Source organism: Anser anser (assembly GCF_964211835.1).
Source record: "Anser anser genome assembly, chromosome: 9".
NCBI classification, from domain to species: Eukaryota; Metazoa; Chordata; class Aves; order Anseriformes; family Anatidae; genus Anser; species Anser anser.
In genome coordinates this window covers 16,953,612-16,964,763 of record NC_139729.1, presented here as the reverse complement: position 1 = coordinate 16,964,763, position 11,152 = coordinate 16,953,612, and the positions used below count along the sequence as shown (strand labels likewise).

Genomic DNA, 11,152 nt, shown 5'->3' with positions numbered 1-11,152 from the left:
TTTGCTCAAAATGCTCACAGGGTTTCCTAACAGCTCCTCTGTTTTTCCATTGAAATCTCTATGGACTTTCCTCACCAGCTAGTTAATTAGCAGAGGTAATGAAAGCAAATCTAACCGTGGTGTCTATTTCCATTTAGCGTGTTGTGTTCTGAGCCCTGTTCACTGCTGGTTGAGGGCTCAGTGACTGCAGCCCATGCCGTGTACCACAGCGGCTGGGGAAGCCGGCCAGCAGCAGCGGGCAGGAAGGGAATATAGAGCATTTCTTCTCCAGCTCATTAGGCTAAGATCAGCTCAAGCTCATTGCTTGCTGATGGATGTGTTCAAAACCAGTGGGGAGTGTCCTTAGCTCTTGTGCAGTTCCCAATGCATAGCAGATTGTGTTGTAAAGCTGCCTTGGTAAATGGGATGGTCAGGGAACAAAACTTTCCTTTGCCTCATACAAGTGGCTTCTCTTGGAAAAGGACTTGGATGCAGGAGGAGGCTGGGAAAGAGCTGGGAAGTTTACGGTGCGGGCTGCCTGGGCTCTGGCTCACCTGTACACAAACATGAGGTTTCAGGACTGCAGCTTGCAAACTCATCGCTGAGTTATTTTTAATATTTAACAACAATTTTCCAATATCGGTTAAAGGAATTAAGATGACAAGGCAACAAGCTGCAAAGTTTTCCAGTTTTCCTGTAGCTTGCACATGCTACCAAGGTCTTGGAAAATGGGTATAATCAAAACTGATGCCAACACTTGTACTACTTTTTAGTTATAACTCCTCATCCTCAGTTACTGTTTCAATGCTTGCATCCTTTGAAATCGAGCAGGAAAATGCAGAAGTAGGAAAGTGCAAGTGGAGGCTCTGCTCCCGTAACCTTCTCCCTACCCGATGAGAGAAGATGTAGTGCTCACATAAGCAGAGACATGAAGAGCTGGTTCTTTTAAAATGTCTTACTACTCTCATTGGAACAGTGAATCTCTGCGGAGAAATGCTGGTATCAGTTCCCTTGAGGATGTTTTATTTCTGTCAGTTGGCAGCTTCTGGTGAGTACTTCAGAATCCTCCTGTTTATTTTTAAATAAAGAAAACACCACAAAAAGAAAAAGAAAAATGAAAGAAAGAAAAGAAAAAAAAGGCAGAAGACAAGAAAGCATCTATTCTGCAGTCCCTAGAAAGTGACTTCACCTGGTATTTTCTTTCATTGTGGAATCAAAAAGACTCTACCAGGATGGATTAGAAGAAGAAAATGAGAAGCAGAGAATGCTACAGGTACTGACAGTGATACTGGCCAGTTTAAAACAAGATGCCAGAGTCCAAAACCAGGCAGAGCAACTTGGGAAGGTTTGTGGTAGGAGATGAGAAGAGTAGGAGTCAGTCCTAGAGTAGGGGCTGAAGACATGGTACAATCCGATGAGGACAGGCAGCAAATAATACAGCAACACTCATCAAATCCCACTGTTGGCATACTCAGCACTGCACCCTGCACCCTGGGCTAAATTCCCACCCCTCCGGAAATCCAGGTAGCAGCAGGACCAGGCAGACCCTACATTTCTCCAGGGGGTTGCAGTAAATATCCCACAGCCAGAAGGAGCAGTGTATCAGGACAAGATATGAAGATTGATCAAATTAATATCAGAAGCTGGAATGTTTTAAAGAAAGTCAGTTGTTTAGTACTAAATTAAGAACCTTTTATAAATTCTCTAGGCTGGGACAATGCCACAGTATGAAAATGTACTGATTCCCTCCAAAAATATCCCATTAAAAAAAAACAAACACAAAAACACCACCAACAAAAACCACTACTAAGAGGTTATTACTAGGTATAGAGAACAATAAATAATTAAGGCTGTTGACTTTAATGTTTCAGAATTGACAGTTGGAGATGAAGAGTTTGCAAGCTGAGTGAACAGATATCTTTCAAAGAAAAGACATGCATAGCCATTGTGCAGGTTAATTCTAGGCTATTTGCATATTTTGCCTTGAAGAGTAACCTGAACAAAGTCAAATATGATGCTCATTTCAAAATCTTCTGAGGAAAAGGATGGAGCAGAAAGTGGCTGCTGCTGGTACCTTTCCCAAACATCAGCACCCCCAAAGCACTTTGCAGACCACATGCCCATAAATCTTTGGGAGGCTAATGAAGTAGCACTATGCAGCAGTAAAATGAGCAGATGTCTACAGTACTGAGGAATTACAAGAAGTTTAGATAAGGTGTCAAGAATAACTTCACTCACTGTCTTGCAGGCTGTAATTTTAGGCAAGCACAGCATAATTACTGGACAAATGTTGCAAAATAAAAATGTCTATTACAATTCTTTAATTTTAAAATGTGACGACTTCAACAATTCTTGTTCTGCTTCACTAGCAATAAAGTTTTACTGACAAAATTTTCAGTAAAGTAAATTTTAGAGTTACATGTACTACTAAGCTGAAATTAAAACTTCCCTCAAAGTGATTGTCATCCTCTTTCCCCAAGACATAGAAACCATAGTGTGGGCAGTTCTGCCAAGGTGCTATAAAGCAGCACATCAGAGCCTCATGGATGCCAAAGTCCCATGGTTACATGCTTGCAAGTCAGCCATCAACAGCATACCGAGAAATAAAATATATTAGTAAGTGCAATTAATAGAATTGTATAATCAATTTACCTGAAATAATCAATATCAGGTCACAAATAGTCCTTGAGAAAACAAAGTGGCAAAAGCTATGCCATAAACTAACTATCAAAGATAATTTATTCAGCTGGTGAATGATTAATGTGGCTGGAATTTGGCCAAGACACAGTGGATTTATTTGTTTATTAGAAGACTTGCAAAGGTGATTATAGCATTAACACTGGATTAGTTTTGTCCTTTTAAGCAACTGTTGCTTTGTCAACGCACTCTTAGGTATTTAAAATGGCCTAGCAGCAACGCAAAATCCATCCAAGGCAAGTCCTTTGCATCCATACAAGTACATTGAATCCAGCAGGTTGGAAGGATAAAACTTCTTTCCTTGCCAAAAGTGTCCTTTTCGACCACTAATCCCAAACAAGCTGACTATGATCTCATTTTCCCACTTAGTAGTACTTCAGTACTCAGAGAGTCTTGCTGATACTTTGGGAATCGTATGTGAAGTATGGTGTCAGAAATGAGCGATGTATGCAAACCCGATCCCATAAGGATACATCCTTGGCAAAGCTCGACGCTGTTGCATCATGAGTGAATTAGAGACAGTTCATTCTAGGAGAAAAATCCTTGTAAATGGATTTTTTCCCTTTGTATTTATTTTGAGGAAAAGAAAATACAGAAATTGACTTGTTGCAGTTTTGTGACTTTTTTTTTCCCCATGAATGGTCATGCATTTCAATTTTATCAAAAAAGGATATCCTACATCAGACAGCAAAAAGTTAAGTGGATTGTCTGACTTGTCACAATTTTTGTAGTGATTCCCAGGAAAACTGGCATCTCTGAAGCCACCATGCCGAGGTACTCCAGCTGCAGGGGTCCAGCACCAGGATTGACAAAGCCCAGTCTTTGCCTAGGCTCTGTGATCCAAACAAGCTTATTTATTTATTTATTTATTTAAAATTTCTACTGAAAAGCAAGGTATATTGTATGTTTAGTTTGGATGCCTTTATTTAAGTAGCTAAATTTAAGTCCCAGGGATCCCACCCTAGCAGTAGACACATTCCCAACCAGAAGCAGGGGATGAAAGGGTTGCCCTTCTGCTTTAGAAAAATTTAAACGAGAAAAAAATAATTGACTATAAAAGCTGCCAATATGATTTGAAGTGATGCAATTTCAAATCTGTTGAGCAATTCCTTTCTGAATGACTGAGTAGGTCAGAATTACAGATGTGGGAATATCTCCTCTCATTAAAGTCCTCTCTATTCTTCAAGACCCTACATATGCACAATTATATATTCAATTTGCAATTGAATTTAATTTACATGCTTAATGATCCAGAAACACAAGAACACAGTTATAGGCGAATAGAAAGTTTGGCAACATTCATGAAATAAAGAATGGGTAATCAATCAGATGCCTAGGTTATAAGAAGAGGGAAAGAAAATAAAGGCAGGCGATGGGTGTCAATTCAGAAGCGGAGTATGGACCACTCCGAGAGCAGATAATCAGCCAAAAGGCTAAGAAAAGTAATGACTGCAATGCAATGCCAGGTGCAAGCCTTGTTTGTTGCAGATTTTCAGTGTAATGATACACTTAATCCTGTTGTGCCTCAGTTGCTCAATTTGAAACTGAAATAATCAGATTTTTTTGTTTATTATATCCATTTTAAGTCTTATTTCAAGAGAATTATCATTTGGTTGGTGTCTTTGAACCATAATACGAATATGGTCCAAACAACTTTCCACGACGCCTGGCTTTCTGGCTAATTTCGAAATGATGCAAAGCAGTTAGAAGGTCAGCAGTGTGTCCCATAGAAACACAATTATAGCACATTGGGTGAGTAAAGAGGCTGGAGGGATCTGGGCTGTGGAGGAGATGCTGAGGAGGTCCCTCCGCTCAAGCAGTCGGGGAGTGGGACGTCATAGATACATCCTCTAAATGAGGTTTGCAACAAGGACACATCCACAGAGCAGATCAGCACAGACACGTAGGGTAACCCAAGCTGATTTTGATTTGCCTAAGGAATTTCCAGGAATAAACTTGAGCAAGGAAGAATTTTGGCAGGGGACCTACGTTGTTTGCTGGACAGTTATTGATGGTGTGTGAGAATATGGTATTGCCAGCCATTGTAAGAGGTATTTTTCTTTAATTTCACACTTGACTAGAGGAGATTTTCAGCTTCTGTTTGTTTTGTAGCCTTCAGGATTGGGGAGAGAAGATTTAAAAAGTGAGTTCTAAAGGCTAAAGAAGTGAAAAGATTTAAATGAAACAAATGTTTATTATTGTGACAGTTACATTATTTTTCAGTGCAGTTTCCTGTGTTCTTATACACTAAAACACACAACGGAGATATTTTCAGGCAGATAACCTTTGCATGAGATGCAGAAAGTGTCGGTAGTACAAAAATTCATGTCAGGCTCAGTCTAGCAATCTGTGAACCATTATTGGCCTCATCATCAGGGACCATCAAGTCACTTAAAACACATTGTTCAGGATCAGAAACTGGCAATAGGGTGGTGAGTCCTTTCGGAGTGATCCCTGAAGGACAATACTGAGACACAATAGGAGAGGAAGAGGTACTCACACCTCACTGCAGCTCTTGCAATAAATCTGACCTTCTTCTCACTTAAGGGGTTCCCCAGCAAATTAAACATAACAGCTTCAGGAAAACAAGCCTTGATGTAGTCCAAGCTAAGTGAGAAGAATAAAAAAGGATTTCTTACAGCTGTGGAACTGCTATGCAGTGATTTCAGGAATGCTGTGAGTGTTCGATCAGTGACATAAAGTTAGTCTTTACTGCACCGTCAGGGTTTCTTGTGTAGGTGAATTGCCTTTGCTTAATAGGGGAGGGGGAAGAGAGGAACAGGAAGCTGCATAAAAGATCCAGACACCAAACACGACTCTGTTGAAAACGGGTTGCAAGATTTATTCCGTTAATTCTGGGTACTACTAGAAAATAGACTATAAACAATGTGAGAAAGAAAAGAATTATTTTCCTGCTGCTTTTGACAGCAGTCTCTGTGTGCTTACACTGAGACTCCCTACGCCAGCCTCCAGACACTTGCATCCGTGTTGTCTTGTTTCATCGGTGGCTTACTCCGATTACATCTGTGTGATTAGAGACAAGCTTCATTCCCTACCTTCATTCACTACCTTTTATGCACTCTCACGTTTTCCCTGAAATGTCTCCCCTACGTGCAGCATTTTTACAAAAGGCCACTGGGGCTGGGCAGCACGGGGACAGGACAAGAGGACATGGGAGCATGGGAGAGCTCACCAGACTTTCTGGGATACTGCTGGAGGATGAAGGCTTTGGATGAGGAATACTCAGGCAGGCCAGTGATCAGGACAGTCGTGCTGTCCTTAGGGGCTAAATTTCGAGATCCCATCCTCAGCTGAGAAATCGGACTGAAAGAGGCAATGTACTTGGCAAGATGTGACTGTGTCTACGCAGAGACCAGCCTTGTAAAGCAGCCAGTCATCTTACTTAAAAGTGACAACAACATTTACATCACTTAAAATAAGGTTTTTGGGTTAGGAGGCACGTTGTTGGTCATCTCATCTACAGTAAGTGCAAACAATGTGCAAACTCCCTTTCTCCAGACCTCAAGTCATTTGCTGCTCTAGGTTGGTTGTAATAAGGCTGTTTAACTTCCCTTTTATTGTGATGTTTTATTCTCCTCTGTTTCTATATCCTCTCATTCCAGGGGAGCAAGAAGGTAAAGAGAACCAAAGGGAGAGATTTCGACGAGATCACATCTGTTAGTGAGAGAAACATTACTGGAATATTGTCTTGTCATTTGCTAGATGGTGCTAATGAAAACATTATGCAATTTGCTGTGGGATAAGAGAGGCTCGTTGCGGATGCAAACAGATGTTTCAGTGCCAAAGTGAAAATGCTGGGAATAATTTTAGGTGTAATTAAAGTACTGCACATTATAACAAGTTTGTACCTTTAAGAGTGTCTCGAAGCATTAACCTTGAATTATATGATTGCTTTATGATAGGTGGAGCATTGCGGAAATTTACCGTAGGAAAGGAGAAGACATTGCACTTTGCTTGTCTTCACAGGGGCTCCTGTAACTATTTAGTGCAATTGCTCTCTCTTAGCCATGGCCCGAAGCATGTTTGAAAACCAAGCTCCATCCCTGCCTTCCCAGCTCGGAGATCACTTCAGTCCACACCTTTCTGCAGTAAAACTGTTGCTGAGGAGAGGTTTCCTCCTATTTCCGTCTGGTGATCAGCTCCTGAAGCCTTGGGACGGATTTGATAGCCCTTATAATTTCCATCCTGCCTAGCAGCAGTGGCCGTTTTCTGGGATATCTTGTGTAGCACAAGGGATGAGTAATACCATTTAAAGGTTTGTGCTGAGAATGAAGGCATTAAGAAATGAGCCCTTTGCAACAAATAGCTCTTCCCCCAGAGGACGATGGTCGCCACACTGTGCCCAAGGCCCGTGGCGTGAGGACGGCTGTTTGCCTGTGTCAGGAGTGCACCAGCCTCATTAGTGTCAGTGAGAGATGCTCACATTAATAATCCCAAATGATGTTCTCACTGTGCCAAAGCAAAAGGGATGTTCTTTTGTGCTCGGAAACAGCAGCCGCGTGAGTTACTGGCGCGGAGGGTATATCCTTGTCAGCCTTAATGGTAATTTATGCTCCCGGGTCAGGCGTTTACAGGAAGTCAGCAGAGTTGGTAGGGGATGAATCAGCAGAAGCAGCATTTGGGGAAGTAACCTCTGGAAGAGGTCTGGAAACCAGCATCCCGCAGGCTGTTATGCCTCCTGATGTACTCAGAAGGATGCTCTGATGCACCCTGCTAGCGGGGATGGGGCAAAACTGTCCCTCTGGTTTGTGGGTCCAGGCTGGAGATTTCTGCTTGGCCCTGATCCATGCAAGCCGGTACTGATGGGAGAGCCAACAGCGTGATGAGCGGTGTGCGTGGGGAGCCATGAACATGGTGGCTGCATCTGCAGAGAGGCACATCTGTGGGACTGTGAATATAGGACACGCAGGGGTAAAAATGTAGAAAAATAGGATTATGTGCTGAATCTGGGAGCACTCAGTCCAAAAGGAAAGGCTTTCCTGTCCTTAAAGTACCTGAGTGGGTACTTCATCAGTGCAATATCTGGCGTTGGTTTGGGTCCTGCCTGCACAGTGCCGCACAGCACACCGTGATGCTGAGGCCATGGCATCATGAGCACAGCATCTCTCTCTTTAAGATCATCGCTCATCTCTCTCCCACTAAATCTGAAGCTCCTTTCCTTCCTGATGCTGCCTCTGTGTTACAAACCCTGAGCATTGTCCCAGCAACTGAACACTTCTCCCTTCTTGTGTTGAGATGTGGGGCATCGCACCAAAATGGTACAGCTGGGAGTATCCAGGCAGAAGTGAGCACTGGGCCTGTGCAACACGTACAGCTTGGCACAGTGCTGGCAAGGACACTAATTTGGACTAGGATTGTAATTGCAGACTATCTTTTGTTTTCTTTCCGAGGACGTATAGTCTGTGATGCTGTCTTTTTTGCTGTTACTGTTGTTAGGTAGCACTTTTTTCCTTCTTGTCAGCTGAACATTATCACCTCTTAAGTCATTGCCAGGACTTGCCAGATACTTATTTTACCCTTAAATCACTGACAAAATCCCAATAGGAAGCTAATTTATCAATTAACTGCACAAATTCCAGTAACTGTACATCAATGGGAAAGGATTATTTGCAAACCCAGCCTATGGACATAGTTTTTCTTTTCTTCTGGCCTTACAGATAGGATGATCTTGTTAAAATGCTTTATCGACCCATATGAACCCTACTCTGTTCACTCTAGTCTGCCCCATTTTAATGCTAATGGATGGCATTTGCTCCCCAGTATTAATGGGTCAGATCTTGATCTGTTTCACACTGATGTAAATCCAGAATAACTCCCCTACAGAGTTCCTTCACAACAGCACTGTTGTATTGTGGTGGACAAATCAGCCAAAATTTCTTGTAAAATAGAAAAAGGTAGAGATCTAGCAGGACAATGGCATTAAAATTCCCGGTACTGAGAAGTAGTTTTGTAAGATACCTGTAACTAAATGTTAGGAGATGATATGGTAAACTGTGGAAGCGGAGAAAAACCCTACCTTTCTGTAAATATTTTTCGAAATAAAAATGTTAAAACCACTTCAGAAAATTTGGCAGGTGATTCAGTTTAGGAAAAAAAAAATCAGTAGGTTAGTTTTAACGTCGATGGTAGCATGGGGAACTTGTGCTGGTGTGTTCCAGGTGCACACAGTTAAATAGCAGGCAGCTGGGTACTTAGTGGTGCTAGTTTATTGGCCTTTATTTCAGGTGAGGCTGGGGACTGAGCCTGAGGTCAGGGCTCAATAGTTAGAAGTATGACTTCATCTTTAAAAGACAAGATGATGGACTCAAATGAAGGTTTTGCAGTAAAAAAAGTGCATGGGCTAGTTGGGAGTTATGGGTGGAGTTGTTAGAACACTGTGAAAATAGCCAAGGCTGTTGTGGCTCTTGTAGACTTTCCTCAGTTCTACCTTTAAAAGAAACTTAAGGTTACTCATAAAAGAAATAACCATTCATCTGTCTGCAGGGAGAGTAAGCACAGATTGTTGACTTCTTAGAAAAGTGAGCGTCAAGAATTAAAGCAGCTGCTAAATTTGATCGTAAGCTTTCTTTTCTGTAGACTAATGCATACTAACCTCTCTCCTTTGCCCAGCATTAGCCCTACACAATGCAATCTAGAAAACTAGTTGCAGCCTATCCTTACTGTGCTTTCAAGCATGTCGAATACAATCCAACAGATCCGCACATTCAAACCTGCTCAAATGCTTCATTTCTTTGAAAAACATTCATTGAAAAGGCCAGAAGCCTTTGAAAAAAAAATAAGAAAAAAGTAGCATCGCGTCCATTTTAGTGTGAGTGGGGGGTTGTGAGCGCACCTGACTCTGCCTCCTCATCTGTTCTCAATCACATTTGCAGAACTCTGAGTCTTAAAGCCCTGGGAGGGAGCTAGTCCTCTTCCCCTGAAGGGCAGTTGTGCTGCCTTGCCTGCTCTCTAGATTTTGAGCTTGGCTGGTGAGGACGTTTTACTAAGACCTGCGGGATGTGTTATGACTCCACTGGCAAAATATGTCTTGTACTGCACAGCCTGGCTGTGTCCCTACACCTAAGAGCTCTGCAGCTGAACTGGGTCATCCGAAGGTAAGAGGTACCCCTCGGAGAAGTGTTTTGTGTTGGTATAAAATTGTGAATGCATTTAGGCTGAGAATTGCAGGGAGGTTTCTGTGTGGATGCTGAATAACCTCTTATGCTATATGTATATAGGGCACGCGGCTGTTCAGAGCACTGTGTGAAGTGTGTAGCAAAAATAGCCCCCAGCCAGCCCCGCTCAGTAGGTGCGGTAGGTGTTAAATGCTTCCAGCCCTGAGCTGTGCTCCCAGTACAACCTGGTGGCAAGCTGTTTGATCCGGAGCAAGTACAAGTGAGACAGTTGGGCTGACTGCTGGGACTGCTGGTCAAAGGAAATCTGCGGAGGTTCCCTGCCATGGGGGAAAGCTTGGTCAGCTGCTTGAAGGTGCAGCCTGGGGCTGATTCTTTTCCCTCCTCTAAATGTGCCCCAAAGTTAAACGTTTTCTCTCTCTGACTGTGGGAGGCTGTTTGCAGAGTGTGAGAGCCGTGAGTCTCTTGGCTAGGTCCCTGGGCCACTTTCTCCATTGCTAGAAGTCCTTCAGCAGGGCAGGAGAGGGGGGAGCGTGCTGCAGAAGCAGACATGGGATCGTGGCCTCCAGCTGGTGTGCTGGCATGGTTGACCTGATGCTTCCCCCTCCTGTGACACACTCGTGTTTATCGTGTGTTTCCACATCTGTGGACAACTGTCCAGAGCCTTTTCCTCCTGGCATAGTGATTTTGGGACAGTTCTGAGGAGCAAGTCTGTGCTTGGAGGCTGTGGCTAAAATATCTTCTCTGTTGCTTTATTGTCTGCAGCTGAAATCCCAACCTTCACCTGAGATAACTGCGTTAGGAGCTGTTGTACTGATTGTTGCTTGGTTTTTCTAATAAGGCAGCCTGAGATCTTTCAGGTGCTGTGAGAGTCTCATTGTAATTGGGAAGGGTGTGGGAAACAAGAGCCTCCTCTTTCCCTCTACTCCCATTCAGATGAAAAGAGAAATTAGAAATGCTAAGCTGGAGCCAGTGTTTCCCCTGGACAGCGTTTTTCCTAATTCTTTGTCAGTCTCATTTACCGTTTTGTGGGCTGCGCCTCAGGTATCTGGATTAGATGGAAACCCCCAACAATGACTTAGAGCAACTCAGTGTGCACAGCACAAAGGAGACTTCTCAAATACAGAGATGCTGTGTACATCCCTGGCTCGGAAAGACCCCGGTGGAACACAAGTGATGTTGCAGGAGGGTGAAACCAACCGCTGTTTCAGTGTCAAGGGCACAATCACTGAAAAATATGATGGTGTAATTGGCTGCAATGACCCTGAATTACCAGAACTCCCCTTTTCAAGACATGGCAGTCCAACATGCTAGCATGCCTTTTCCTGAAAGGTGTACAGTCT

At 43.1% G+C, this 11,152-nt stretch overlaps 1 long non-coding RNA gene across 1 annotated transcript in view; it reads left to right on the top strand.

The window, feature by feature from the left end:
• The first annotated feature begins 4,028 nt into the window (after positions 1-4,028).
• Positions 4,029-11,152, top strand: part of LOC310903836 — a 112,248-nt gene continuing 105,124 nt past the window's right edge. Inside the window, exon 1 of the long non-coding RNA XR_014587852.1 lies at positions 4,029-9,791. This is a non-coding gene — a long non-coding RNA (uncharacterized lncRNA). The remainder of the gene's footprint in view (positions 9,792-11,152) is intronic.